Source organism: Leuciscus leuciscus (assembly GCF_965113295.1).
Source record: "Leuciscus leuciscus genome assembly, chromosome: 18".
In the NCBI taxonomy this organism is placed as follows: domain Eukaryota; kingdom Metazoa; phylum Chordata; class Actinopteri; order Cypriniformes; family Leuciscidae; genus Leuciscus; species Leuciscus leuciscus.
Genome location: NC_138742.1, coordinates 11,493,684 through 11,505,137, shown reverse-complemented (window position 1 = coordinate 11,505,137; position 11,454 = coordinate 11,493,684). Strand labels below are relative to the sequence as shown.

Here is an 11,454-nt window from a genome sequence, read left to right as displayed (position 1 = left end):
TTAAAGAATATATTCCATATTTATTTAGTTGTTGTTGCACATTATTACATATTATATGTAAGTTGCATTCTGCCACTGAGGAAACACATAAAAAAGGTAATTTTGACTTAAAATTTTACAATTGCAGCTTTATATCTCATAATTTGACTTTAAATGTCACAATGTTACTATTTCTTATTTTAAACTCACAATCACGTTTATTTTTTAGGCTGATGTGGAAATAGGCTTCCAAAGTTTTTGTTTTAGTTTATAATAATTTGCATTATAAAAAAAGAAAAATCTGGGCTGTCTGAGAGTTTTTATGGGGGTCCATGGGTCTGAAAAGGTCAAAAAAAAAAAAAACTGTCTGATTTGCATTCCTTTTGGTATTTTAACTATGATGTGTCATTTCTTCTCTCATCTCTGCTGACTATATACTCTGTTCACTGCTGATCAGCTTGTGAAAGCACATGACGTCATGTACGCTGAATTTGTGTGTCCCTGGACCAATGAGTAATACAGTGAGTCATCTTTAACCCTCAATCACCCAAAAATACCAACACACACACACACATATAGAAGGAAAAAACGGAAGGGAAGCTGAAAAAGCTGACACGCACATGCACCCATGCATCTAAACACGCACACACCCTCACGCAATCCCATTTCCCCTAGACAAACTTTCATTTCTCCTCTGTGCGACTGGGCGGGAATCGTTCACATGTATCTGTGTGTTGGCGCCGCTTGGAGAACATCTGGAAACAGTGCAGTGTGAGCAGCTTTGTGTGTTCTTGGGGACTGCTCGCAAAATTACTTGTCAAACATTTCGGCCAGATGGGGGAGAGAGCGGAGAACATGTGCCCCCCTTCCACAAGCCTGAGTTTTTCATTTTCCCTCCCTTTTTGAGGTGTGTGGGGAGTTTGGAAGTGAAATGATTGATAGGCTCAAGCACACAACATCCACCTGGGCTATCCAGTTTCTGGCCAGCAATGGGTGGAGTGGGACCGCTAGCACTACGGTGTGAGGAGGGTCCGACTGCACGGCCAAGACTCCACATGTGGAACCACATGTAACCTGAGCTGTTCAAAGAATGGTACAAGGCACTCCAGTTACAAATGGCCAATGCATCTTGAAATGTATCATTGATGCTCTAGATGAAAAGAACAAATCTGTAAATTAATTCCTGTGGGTATGGTTTTGTGAAGCAAGATGCTCCAGGCACTTATCGTGACCATGACTCAAAGGAAAACTCATCTGTTTTCTACTTCAGAGTAGATGATTTTTTATTCTTAAGCAGACAGAAACATGAAAAATCTAAAAAAAATTTGAGGGCTGTTTAGTATGCAAGTATCCATGTAGCACATGCATTCATCAAAAGCAACTTGAAGTACTCATTACAATCCCCGTAGTAAAAGACAAAACGCAAATCAAATATCTGAATTATTTTTTCAAGACCGCTTTGAGATTAAATGGAGTGCAAATGGAGATGTTTTTTTAATTCATCCAACATCAAATTATCGATCTACACTGAACAAAATTATAAACGCAACACTTTTGTTTTTGCCCCCATTTTTCATGAGCTGAACTCAAAGATCTAAGACTATGTACTGCCAAATTCTCTGAAACGCCTTTGGAGATGGTTTATGGTAGAGAAATGAACATTCAATTCACGGGCAACAGCTCTGGTGGACATTCCTGCAGTCAGCATGCAGTTCTGCGCACTCCCTCAAAACTTGTGACATATGTGGCATTGTGCTGTGTGATAAAACTGCACATTTTAGAGTGGCCTTTTATTGTGGCCAGCCTAAGGCACACCTGTGCAATAATCATGCTGTCTAATCAGCATCTTGATATGCCACAACTGTGAGGTGGATGGATTATCTCTGCAAAGGAGAAGTGCTTACTAACACAGATTTAGACAGATTTGTGAACAATATTTGAGAGATATAGGCCTTTTGTGTACATAGAAAAAGGCAAAAACAAAACTGTTGCGTTTATAATTTTGTTCAGTGTATAAAATACAGCCACGTTGATTTCACAGCTCTATACTTAACTCTTCCCCGCCATTGACTGAATTTTCCAGCAATCCATGTTTTCACTGTTATACGGTAGGGGACACTATTACGCATCTTCTGAAATAGTGCAGAATCTCCGGATCCAAAACAAGCAAAGACAAAGCAGAAACCAGCGATAGAAGCACTGCTTATGCACATGCAAAATAACATGATTATCAAACATTAAACCGCATATAAATCAAAACTGCCCAATGTTACCGAATGAAATGTCGACCAAGGAAGAGTTATAGGCGTGTGCAAGCTTTGGAGGTGTTGATGGACTCGATCTACTCAATCTGTTTTGATCATCGTTCTGAATCCAATCCAGACATAGTCTTGGACAGAAACTTGATTTTCTCAGCTTTTTGTTCAAAATGTAGCTTTTTATGAAACACCCACATTTGAGTACTGATAAAAAAAAAGAATGCATTAAGCTACATTTTGTTGTTTTTTCTTTGGATATATTGTATGTTTAGATATTCACACAACAAAGTATTCTGGGGGCCATGAAAGCTTTATGAAAATGATCAGAAATGCTGGTGCTGACTGGTAACTTAAAAAAACAAAAAAAACGATGGTGGGGAAAGAGTTAATATATAGCCTCAGTTTTGTCTATTTTTATTTCTCATCTGAGAAAAGACAAAAAGTTGGTTGTTTAATGAAATATAACTGAGATATGAAAAAGCAACATTTAGTTTCCAATTCTCACTATTAACTAACTAACTACAACCTTTGCCTCAGTAAACTCCTAATAACTGCTTGTTAATAGTTAGTAAGGTAGTTGTTAACTTTAGGTATTGGGTAGGATTAAGGGATGCATAAGGCATTAACATGTGCTTTATAAGTACTAATAAACAGCCAATATCCTTGTAATATACATGCTAATAAGCAACTAGTTAATAGTGAGATTTGGACCCTAAAGTGTTACCTAAGATTGTACTCTCCTTCATCCTGGAGCAACTTGAGGTCAAGTCAAGTCACCTTTATTTATATAGCATTTTTTAGGTGAAAGAAAGGAGAAAAAAATCTTGGGAGTAACCAGGGGGCCAGGTTACTCATCTTAATCAGGGGTGCAATAGTTCATGAATCATTCCTTATGGGGCTTGAACCAGCAACCTTCTATTCAACAGCCCTTTAGCCACTATGGAACACCAGCCTATAAAGAACTTGTTGGGGAGATAAACCTTACAAGCGCCATCATGCATTTCCTGTTTGTGATATTTCCTGTTTCCTGTCATTTCCTGTTTGTGGAATTTGTCGTTTTGGTTTACATAAGATGGAACACGAAAACATACAGCATTCTTGCACATTCGCACCACACAAAGGCACACACAACCCCTTTCAGACACCTGTTTTAAATTACCATCGAGAAGGCTAATCATCTTTTTCTTCCTCCTCCTCTCTTTCTTTCAGAGTCTCAGGGGTTTTGAGAAGGGATTGCCTCATATGTTCTGCCTCCTCCTTCCACAGCCACGCCTGTGAGAACACAGAAAAGAACATGTAAATATTCCTTCGCTCAGCAGCCTCACGAGAGCACAAACAGACCGTCTCTGTGGCCGAGGGCACCGTTCAGGCATCATGAGGCTCAGGGGTGGTGGGTAAATGGTCAGAGGCACTTGACCTTTTGTGACCTTGTTATTTTTCAGTCCATGGGGGTAAGCGGGGGGATGGTTTACACAAACTGTCACAATGTTACTTGCATTCCATTGGGAAGGAGGATGACTTCCACATGGAATGGTCAGGAGCTATATTCATGCATATAAGCAATAAATGGGGCTGATAGCTAAAATCAGTTTATCTAAATATAACGAAATTCTATGTATACACAACCGTTTAAAAGTTTGGGGTCAATAATATTTTTTTTACATGTTTTTAATTATCTTAGGCTTACCAAGATTGCTTTTTTTATTTCAATGTATTTTAAAGTTTTATTTATTCCTGTGATAACAAAGCTGAATTTTCATCATTACTCATTACAGTCTTCAGTGTCACATGATCCTTCAGAAATCATTCTATTGATGATTTGCTGCTCAAGAAACATTTCTTATTATCAATGTTAATAAAACAGTTGTGCAGTAATATTTGCGTGGAAACCATGATACATTTTCCCATGATTTCTTTTTTATGGATAGAAAGTTGAAAAGAACAGCATTTATTTGACATGTCAATCTTTTATAACATTATAAATGCCGCTTTTGTGGAAAAAGAAGCCTTTAAAGCATTTCAGAGGATGTATAGGAAAGGCTGATCCATCATTTGACCAAACAGATGTTGAATTCAAAAAGTTTTATGCAGGAAGTAAAAAATAGGATTCATTCAAATGGACAGTTTGAACATTTGGTTCACGTAAATATCACCAGATTGTGAATATATTGTTATAGGCTAATATTATATATATGCATTTGATACATCAATCAGCCCTATATAGTAGCAAATTCTCTCATGTTAAATGGTAAAAAGTATGAACTCAATTAATATAGCATCTGCACCGTGGACATGTTTCTAGATTTTTGGGGATGTTTTTCAAGTCTAGTTGAAGAGAGCGTTGAGCTTCCCCTGACTCCAGTAAGGAAGTGGGGTGGAGAAACCTGTGGTTGTGTGACTGCGGTTTGCATGCGGTGACGCTTCGGTTAAGCTGTTGTGCATCTGTTCGGTGTTCATAATTCACAATGACATTATGTTAGCGATCTGGTGCAGCGTATAACAGTGACTGCATGATCAAGTCTCTGATTTACATGTAAGTGGAGTGGATGGTTGCCAGGGTGTTGCTATGGGGTTGCTAGGGTGTCCTGGATGGTTTCTAGGTGGATTCCTTACTGGCCCATAAGAATCAATGTTATTGTGGTCTCCATGGCTCAGGTTTCTTCTACAATATAAGTTTATAGGATGGTTTTTTTTGCACTTTTTATTGTACCAGAAAAAAAGTATCATTCATGTTAGAAGCACACATGCTGTGGGATGAGTTACATGCTAAAGTTTAATACTTTGGATTAGAGGTTTGTAAAAATTGAAGCATCAGTAATAAATAGTGCATGTGAAGGTATAAATCTTTAAAGAGTTATCATAGTAATTTGTGAAGCTAAATTGCTAACAAATGAGCGCAGCTGAGCCCCAAAATCCCCAAACTGTTTTAAATGGCAACATAACTTGGCTCCTCTTCTCGACAACTGTCATGACAAAAGCTTCTGAAATCTATAAATAAGCTAAAACGACACATGTGTAATGGCCACAAAATTCCTCCCTTGTCTGTCCAAACAGAAACTAAGGGCCTGTTCAAACAAGCAGCGATCAGACTGACCAAGACCAGGCCTGTGTTCACGTCTGATGCCAAAATAATGTGACGTTGAAGTCATCAATGGGGACTTAAAAGAAGAAACAAACAAACAAATGCCAAGCCAAAAGAAACAGTGACAGGCAGCTGTTGAGCAATGCATGGAATTTTGGGAGATTACTGGAGCCGTTGAATGTGTCTATCAAGCACATTCAGGAGGTGCAAATTGAGTTCCCATCTGAAAATAGGCAAATGCCTTGAAGCTCACAGGAATCTGGATTGCAATCCTGTAGAACAAATGAGACTGGAGTCACTTTGGCCAGAAAACGCAGGAAACAATACAGGGAGCCTATGTTCTGCACAGTGTGATAGCCAACACTCCCTTCTTCCTGTCCAACTATTGCCTGCTTCCTGTCTTTCTCTGGTATGTGTGTATGTGTGAGTGTGTGTAGATTGTGGACCCCCACCAACTGACTATATTTGGACACCACTTTGGGAGATGACCCTCTGGATCCTGGTCCAGGTTAGAGAAACTGTCCCAAGCTCATTCTGTTGCACTGATGACATTATTCTTTTATCCCGTTAAAGGGATAGTTCACCCAAAATTAAGATTCTGTCATCATTTACTCACTCAAGTGGAGTGGAAACAATTCCACTCTAATAAAACATGGAAATTTAAAGAGGTATGTATAGGTATTTTCAGGTAAAGGGATAGTTAAAATACACACGCGCACACACACACACACACACACACACACACACACACACACACACACACACACACACACACACACACACACACACACACACACACACACACACACACACACACACACACACACACGTTGGGTTTCCATGTTTTATGGGGATTTCCTTAGACATAATGTTTTTTATACTGTTCAAACTGTAAATTATATACCATAAACCTACTCACCACAGAAACTTTTTTTTAGATTTTTCAAAAAAAATCACTTTGTACGATTTATAAGCTGTTTTCCATGTAAATATGACTCGAGATATTAAGTCTTGTTTCTGAAAATGTATCAAAATTGAGAGATGTTAAAACAAGAAAATATATCTGCCATTGGGATCAGAAGAATAAACTTAAGTCAAGGAGGAAACTATTATATTTTTTCTTACCCCATTGTCAGATTTTTTTTTCTTATTTTAATAAAAAAAAAACTCAATTTTGAAACATTTTTCAGAAAACAAGACTTAATATCTTAAGCCATTTTATTCTCAAGTTAATGTATCTTGACTTAGGTATATTTATACCGGAAACCGAGAAATTACATAGAATGAATAAATGAAAACAGAATTTTATTTGTAGGTGAACTATCCCTTTAAGTGAAAATTCCACATACCTCTTTGAATTTCCATGTTTTATTAGAGTGGAATTGTCTTCTGGCTCACTCCAAGACACACAGAAAAGGAGACAGACCCTGAAACAACATACAGCAGGCACTTTTCCATGTAGGGAAAAATCGATTGGGAATCACAAGAAAACTGATTTTAGTGTAAAAGTGCCATGACAGATTGAGATATGATTGTTTGAACAGTGTTTGTGATGCATCTGTACTGGTTTTATTTCTCTATTTGAGTGTTTTAAGATGAATCCAGTCAGAGGGCATCCAGATGGAATACATTATTACTTCCTGCCAGATCATCTCTGAATTGATTGTATCATATATTTTGGGAAAGTGGTGCTTTTCATTCATAGATCATTTACAACAAGACAGCCTGGCTCAAAAAAAATCTTAAAGGTGAAATATGTTTTGTTTTTTTTGTGATCCCTATCCCAGTCTAAAGTGCAGAGACGTCTCTAAGCTATTCGTACATTGATTCTCAAAACGCGGCGCTATCAAACATTGTTTGAGCACAGCAAATTTGGCTTAACCAATCGTGAATTGGAGTGGTGGTTCTGTTGGTTGCCACTAGTTGCACATTTCATCTTTGATTTACATGCTGCAATTTTGAAGGATTTGGTTTTGTCTCGCTCTCTGATCCCACAATATGGGGGATCAGTTTGTTTTTATATACTGTATATTTGAATAATAATTGTTTATGATGTGTGTTGCATTAACTACTCAATTCAAAAGTTTGGGGGTCAGTAAGATTTTTTTCTTTTTGTGCATCTTTTTATTCAGAAAGAATGCATTTATTTTATCAAAAGAAACATTAAAGACATTTGTAATGTTACAAAAGATTTGTTGTTCATTTGAACTTTGTTCATGAAAGAATAAAAAAAAATTATAATCACAGTTTCCACAAAAATATTAAGCAGCAGATTTCAGCTGCAAATCAGCATTTTGAATGATTTCTGAAGGATCATGTGACACTGAAGACTGGAGTAATGATGCTGAAAATTCAGCTTTGCCATCACAGGAATAAATTAAATTTTAAAATATATTCAAATAGGAAACAATTCTTTTAAATGGTAATAATATTTCACAATATTACTGTTTTTATTTTTGATCAAATAAATGCAGCCTTGGTGAGCATTTTTTAGAAACATTTTATTATCCCTAAACTTTTTAAAAGGTTTAGCGTCTTTTAATATGATAACTAATGACTTTTAAATTGTAACATATCATTATTATACAGTATAATCAAAAGCTTGTAAATGGCAGGGTTGTGCAATATTCAAAATTCATGTGCTGAAATTTTTACTGTAAACTGACCATTATTTTCATGCATGCCTGCTCTATAAATATTTGATGATATACTATACTTTATGAGAAGTCTTTCAATTTGTGCAAAATACCAAATATGAAGGAAACTGAGGTTCAGTTTGGCTTTCTAAAATTTTGTCTGGGCCGATTAAATGACTTCAGGCCAGTGCTGCTCTATGAGCAAATGGTGCTTTGTGTAGTAACAACTCTTGTGCCTTTTTAATCTCCCTTGACAACAAGAACTCAGCCTAAACTGATTTTGATAGCTATTGTGGTTGAAACTGAAATTGTCTCTAGCTACCAATAGAAAACACAGACCACTTACAGACGTAATGAATAGCTGGTTGGTTTGTCTCTAATGATTTTTAAGTGATCGGGCTAAATTGTTCATGAAATGCAGTGAAAACTTCAGAACACACAGCTCTGTGTTTCTTGTTCTCTGTCCAAAATCCCCTCCATTTGTTCGAAACTCCTCCCTCATTTCTTCTCTCCTTTTCTTTCTTTATAGCCTGTTGTTGTCTAAGCTGAGTGTGTGCAGATGTTTGACTTGAGCAGTTATCTCAGGAGGAAGGACTCTCCATACGCTAATAAAACATCCTCACCACACCCAACAGAAAGCGTAAGCTCAACAGTATGGGAAACAAAACATACAACTGACATTCAATGGAGTAAAGAAACAAGGATGCGAAAAAGACATACCACAAACGTACTGTGTTTGTATATCTGCAGAGGAACTTTATTGCATTAAAACCAAATATTAAACCAAGTGCCATTTATTTTACAGACAGTTAACAGGATTTGTTAAAGAACAATTTGTAAAAAAAAAAAATTGTTTTATAACTGATTCAAAAAAGAATTAGTTTGTGAAAAAGAATGATCTGGTAAAAAAAAAACAAAAAAACCCAAAAAAAAACACTAACAGCTGAAAATAGTTAAAAATGATTAAAAAGCCAATTCGTACAATAGAAAAGAAGAAGAAAATCAGAGTTGTTCAGAAAATAACTTGATCTGGTCAAAAAAGAACACTTAAAAAAAAACCTTTTTATAAGAACTAATTCAAAGGAGCAATTTGTAAAATTAATAAATTCTGATGTAAATGAACAATTTGTTCAGAAATTAACTGGTGCAAAAATATGATTTGTAAAAAAAAAAAACTTTAAAAAAATCAGTACATAAAGATTTGTTCAAAAAAGAACTAGTTCAAAAGAATGGTTTGTAGAAAAACTATTTGTAACAAAAAAAGAGAGAGATAGATAGAGAGAGAGAAATTCAGAAAAACACATAGTTTATTAAAATAAATTATTCAAAATAGCAATTTGTACAAAAAAAGGTCTGATTCAAAAGAATGATTTTTCAAAAGAGAACCGGTTCAAAATAATATTTTGTTTTTTAAAAAATAAACAGGTACAAAAGAATGATTTGTTCAAAGCAAAACAGGTTGAAAAGAATGATTTGTTCACAACTGATTCGGTTCTCAAATTCAACTCTCTGACTCAATGATCCAGTCAGTTGTCGTCCAATGAACAGCTTTAGAAGTCTTGGAATATAGTGCAATAGTCGTATGAACTATTTTCATGGTACATTTTTTTTTACACATGAGAGAAGCACTTCATCTGAATTGTAGTTGAATGAAAAAAATAAAACCTGCAGATTAAAAGACAAACACATCATACAAAAGTTTGCTCGACAAACATTCTCTCATCAGTGATGCGAGTACTTTCTGTACTTGTGTGATTCTGGGAGAAAAGCACTCTTTATCTGTCATGTTCTGGCTCTGATGTGGCTTTAACCACATCCTTCGTTTCATCATCTTCTCATCGCACTCTCTCTGCTGGTTCACTGTGTCTCTCTGTCTTTAGCTGATTGAAGAGGACAGACCACACCACATGACCAGTCCTAATTGGTGCTGATTGGGTGGCTTGGCAGCTCATATAAGTGATTTATTGTAGACGTTTAATCCTTGTGAAATTCTCAAAACCTCCTTCAAACGTCAATATGACTCTTAAAGTGAGACCTAGGGGAGATATCAAGAAAAATAAAGTATAATTCCTAACCCTTTAAGTGCAGAACTATTTCATAGCATATTACTTCTCTCCCAAACCCACTTCCCACAATGCCGTTCTTACACACACGGATGTTATTCTCCGTCTGTGTGGTTTTCACTCCGATCTCTCTCATTCTCTCTCTCCCTGTATGGTCTTTTACAATAAATCAGACTGAGGCCTGACTGCAAAATGAGTGCGAGACAGTGCTTGGAAGAGAGCTGAGAGAAAGCAAACAAGGATTTTGCATTGTAAATTCAATCATTTTTGTGCAAACCTGAAATGACATGCAGTTGTAAAGCATGTCTGGGTTATGGGGTCTATTTTTACTGTAAATCTTTAGAAGTGTGTGTGTGCGTGTTGGAGAAAGCTGGAACAGGGTGAAATCGGTATTGCCAGCAAAGGCTTGTGAGATTGATCCATTATGGAGGGCACGCACATGCTTCTTATTATATTTGCTATCAGAATCATATCTGAACTGAGGTCATACTGTTGGACTGTCATGTTTTCATTTGACGGATTTCTCACGCAAGCATTTTGCCTGTGATTAGATACCTTAAACACAGTGATCTGATAAATAATATAGAGTTCATAATCTCATATCGAAACTATGTGTTCAAAGAAATAAAGATTGAATTCTCCCATTGACTTAAGATGTTCACCATCAACAGCAGTGAGGTCACGATCACATATTCAGTACGCAAATATTTGTCGTCTTGCATTTATGTGTATACTAAATTGTCTATTTTTGGCCATCTTGCATCTATATACAGTGCTGGTCAGAATTATTTGCCCCCTTGGTAAATATGATCAAAGATGTCTGTAAAAAATAATTTGCTTCGTTTATCCTTTCGATATTTTTTTTCAAAAAAATTGCAAAAATCTAACATTTCATTGAAGTAAAAGAATTGAAAGTGGGGGAGGAAATCACATTATGAAATTAAATGTTTTTCTCCAAAACACGTTGTGAACAATTATTTGCCCCCTTTTATTTCATACTTTTTGCAACCTCCAAGATAACAGCTGTGAGTCTTCTCCTATAATGCCTGATGAGTTTGGAGAACACCTGACAAGAGACAATGTCTCAAATTAGATATTGATGCAAAACAAATATCTTCCTAAAGACATTTTTAAGAGTGAATATCAGTGCTTGGGTCTCTGAGGGTGAAAAAAAGTAGAGACTTACAGACTTGCGACAAAATGTTTAAAATGTACATATGAATTATGATTGATTTTCTTTGTTGGAATTATTTGTGACTTCACCATCTACCGTAAATTGACTTTACAAGCTGTGATGTCATTTCATCACCTAAGCTTACCTAAAACTATTCTTTTGCTTCCTTGCAAGCCCTAATTTTCCTTTCAGGAAATGCAAACCTGGTTATAATTTTGTCTAGATTCGAGTATGGTTCAGCTCTATTATATATTAGTAATCC

At 36.2% G+C, this 11,454-nt stretch overlaps 1 long non-coding RNA gene across 3 annotated transcripts; it reads left to right on the top strand.

The window, feature by feature from the left end:
- The first annotated feature begins 407 nt into the window (after positions 1-407).
- Positions 408-11,085, top strand: LOC309480308. Of its 3 annotated transcripts, none has more exons than XR_014199579.1 (3): positions 408-500; positions 3,447-5,827; positions 8,485-11,085. It is a non-coding gene; the product is annotated as an uncharacterized lncRNA (long non-coding RNA). The 3 variants fall into 3 exon arrangements; XR_014199580.1 differs by lacking the exon at positions 8,485-11,085 and having other exon boundaries at positions 3,447-3,627; positions 5,292-8,034; XR_014199581.1 differs by lacking the exon at positions 8,485-11,085 and having other exon boundaries at positions 3,447-8,034.
- The last annotated feature ends 369 nt before the right edge of the window (positions 11,086-11,454 follow it).